Source organism: Montipora capricornis, chromosome 13 (assembly GCF_036669925.1).
Source record: "Montipora capricornis isolate CH-2021 chromosome 13, ASM3666992v2, whole genome shotgun sequence".
NCBI lineage: Eukaryota > Metazoa > Cnidaria > Anthozoa > Scleractinia > Acroporidae > Montipora > Montipora capricornis.
In genome coordinates this window covers 11283186-11286859 of record NC_090895.1, presented here as the reverse complement: position 1 = coordinate 11286859, position 3674 = coordinate 11283186, and positions in this window count along the sequence as shown.

Genomic DNA, 3674 nt, shown 5'->3' with positions numbered 1-3674 from the left:
GAGAGAGAGCTGGACAAGTGGGTAACCTGTGCCCCTTTAACAGCATTTTCTAGTTTCAATCCAACCAAAAATGTTCTGTAGCTTGCTGATTACATGGTTATCACTAATGGAAAGATTCCCATTATTCACTGTCAGATTTCACTTACAAATTCATGCAAGTTCAGTCGTTCACTCCCCCTAATTGCCTCATCATGTTTTATAGGTGTTTTATCCAGGGGGTGGTACAGGGAGAAATACAATGGCAAAGCTGCCATACTCCCTAGCCAATCATAGACTTCCTGTCAAATAAATTTAGATAATATGCAAAATGCATTCAATTAATAGAACAGAGTTACAGTCATAGTTCAATGGGTTGAGGAGAATGAAGGTTTAGTGAGAAACTTTACAGTGGTTGGAATTCTTTTGGCCAACGTTAACTTTGTTCTTAATCGCTATATAATTTATACTCCAATTGTAAAGTACAGGCAAGGTTAGCAGATGAGGTGCCCAAGGAAATTTGCAACAAGGACATTTACAGCTGCATAATGATTTAGGAGATCAAATAAGATTCACTGAACATTCCTATAGGAAAGACTGATAGCATTAGTGAAAATCAGTGGCAAACCATACCTGATACAGCGCCTGCTTGCTGAAGTGTCTTTCAAACATCTGGTCTCCCCAACACGCTCTAATCAAGAACCCATCCGATTTACAGGGCAACAACCTATTTTGCCTTGCAAGCCGGATCTACAGAAACCAATCAACAACAATTGATTTTATTCGCTTTGAGCTTTTCAAACTAACACAAAGTATTAAAGGCCCAGTATCACCTGTAATGCATTGCGGGCCGCTCACTTCTCAAACGAATTTTATGTAGTCGAAAATTATCAGTGAAGCGAATCACTTCAAAATCCATCTCAATCCGTGGTTATTTTTCTATTTCAACCTCTGCAATTAATGTAAATAGGCTTCTTTGTTAGTATATTTTTTCTTTTCACCGATATTTCGGATAAGGATTTTAATAAGGTGTTCAGGTCGATCATTTCGTGTGAGCTTGTAGCTGTGCTATTACAGAGATCGGTAATGGCGGATAAGGAGAGAACTGCACGAGTTGGAAGGCCCCGTTTGCCGGGTACCGCTAAGTATGTTCGTCTTCACCAATCCGTATTAAATCTTTGGAGAGAGAGGGAAGACAGTCTGGGGAAGTTCACGGATAGCGAATTTGCAGAATATCTTCTACATCGAAGGTGAGCTTGTTTTACATAAGCTTTCTATTTCGACCGAGTACAAAAGTAAGCGTTGTTGTGTGGGCGATGGAATCTAAGCTTATATTGCTCCAAATGAAGCGGTAACGTATGCCAATTTGTGTTTACATTTTGCTTTAGTGCTGACAGAGACCCCTCTCCCGGTAGGGATGAGTTACCTTCGACCTCGCACAATCTTGGTAAGCATATAATTTATACACAACTTGTGGAACTGAGTCTTATGATTTTTTTTTCGTTATTGTCCTGATATAGTTGTCCTAGCAGCCATTTTATTTTCTTTTCAAGGCGATTTGTTACATTTCAGTAGAACATGTTGAAAAAGGCTTGCTGTCTCTGTCTTTTGCAGGTTCTGTTGAACCTTTAACTTCGACCCCTGTTCGCGTGATGCCTCATCAGCAGCATTCTCTTGATTCTGCAAGCCCCTCAAACTCGTGAGTCCATCTCTTTTTACGCTTTTTTTTGGCGAAACCTTTTTTCCGTATAAATGTGCTTGTGAAAATATTGACTGAAGAAAACTAGATTTACTGCTCATTTTTTTGGATGCTTGTTGGTTTACTATAAAATATGTAACGTTCTAAGCATGGTTGCTACTGGCGTGTTCATTATTTCCAAAGAAACAGTTGCAATATTCTCATGAATAGTACACAATAACCAATTTTGTCTTCTCCTCAGGAATGTTGATGTAACAGGTGTGACCTTTATTGGTGAAAGTATACCCATGCAGAGTGTTCAATTGCAGAAAGCAAACATCTCCTTTGGCATAGTTGGTGGAAATCCCTTTTCTGTTTTGGATGGTGGTAATGGTGACAATTCTGATGATGCCGATGATGCTGCTTCAGTTGGTTCTGACAACTCCACAAGTAGCACTGACAGCTTTTGTTTGTTTAGTGGAGATCAGCATTTCACAAAGTGGTACTGGGAAGGAGGAAAGGAGGCTGAATCGTGTCAACTCTTTGAAGCCACCGCAGCCGCCCGAACTTCTGCACTACTCAATCATGTTTTCTCTCGTCAAACTGATATCTCCAGTGCGAGCATCCGTTTAGTGTCAAAACTGATTGTTATAATTGAGCCTGCTGTACTGTGAAAAACCAAGATGACAGTGAGATCTGCCATATTAGGCTTGGGTTTGGAACTGTATCCTGGCAACATGCTGCACATACTCATAAAAGGTCTTACTCGATTCATGCAGAGTTTTTCTCGAGAATGCCAAACTCCAGCAAGCAAAAGAAAGGCTCTGCTAGCAGGGTGATTGGTATATCACTAGATACTTTACAAGTCTGCTCTAACTGATAAAAAATATGATTGATGGAAATTTGCTTGATGGCACAAAGTTGGTTTCGGTGCCCTGTTACCTATGTTCTTTCAAATGCATATTGCAAAATGCTTGTATTGATTTGATATACAAAATATGATTGATGCACAAAATGTGATTTATATGTTGTAAATAATTTAATTTAGGTAATTATTTATTTATTTTATTAATTTTTCTTTGCCCCCTTTTCTATTTCGTCACTGACTGTTATAGCATCCTGTATAGTCATACGACTTCTAGGATTAATAAAAATGTGTGTATGTATGTATGTACAAGTAAACTCTTTTGTTGTTGAGGTTGTTTTGCACAAAATTGTGACTTGATCAATGTTCATGTCCATTTTTATTTTCTTTGGTAGGATGCATTCTGTTATTGACCAGCTGAGATGCATTGACACCGATTCTGATGATAGCGATGACCTTGACGATGATCATTTTGCTTTAAGGGTTAATGGTGAAATACAGGGGTGAGTACATGTACCGTTATTTTTTTGTTGTTTGTTTTCTATTCATTAGGAGGTGCTGCTTTCAAAAGTAGCACGATGAGGATTAATTGCATTGTAGAAAATTGTAGTTCTTATTCTGGTAATTAAGTAATTAAGAGCAAATGGATATCCAAACACCAAGTAGTTCTGATGAAATTGGAGGTGTTTGGATAGTCGATAAATCACTGTCTCAAGTGTTTGATATGTCTTTTCAATCGAAACACAAACTAAGGAGCAAACGGAGAAATAAAATTGTTAAACTCTATGCTAATTAAAACCGGGTATCCAAAACTCCTTCACGGTTCTTTGTTTTAAGTTAATGAATTATTAATGAGTTTGAGAATGTAGGTGTAAGAAAGGGTTTGCACATACAAGTTACACAATTCGATTTTTTCTTCATTTGCTTATAGTCATAAATTGGACCTCTAGAATGAAGATATGGAGATAAGTGTTGTGGATGATAAGCGTACAATTACCATAGTGGAAGATGTGGTCAGCGTGTCACAAATGTCCCTACCAACCTTACATCCACTACCTGCTGAGGAGGAAGCTATTGTTATAGATGATGATCTACAAGCTCCCCAAGATTGTGGTATACCTAATGAAGCAGTACCAAATGAAGAGCCATCAAGGA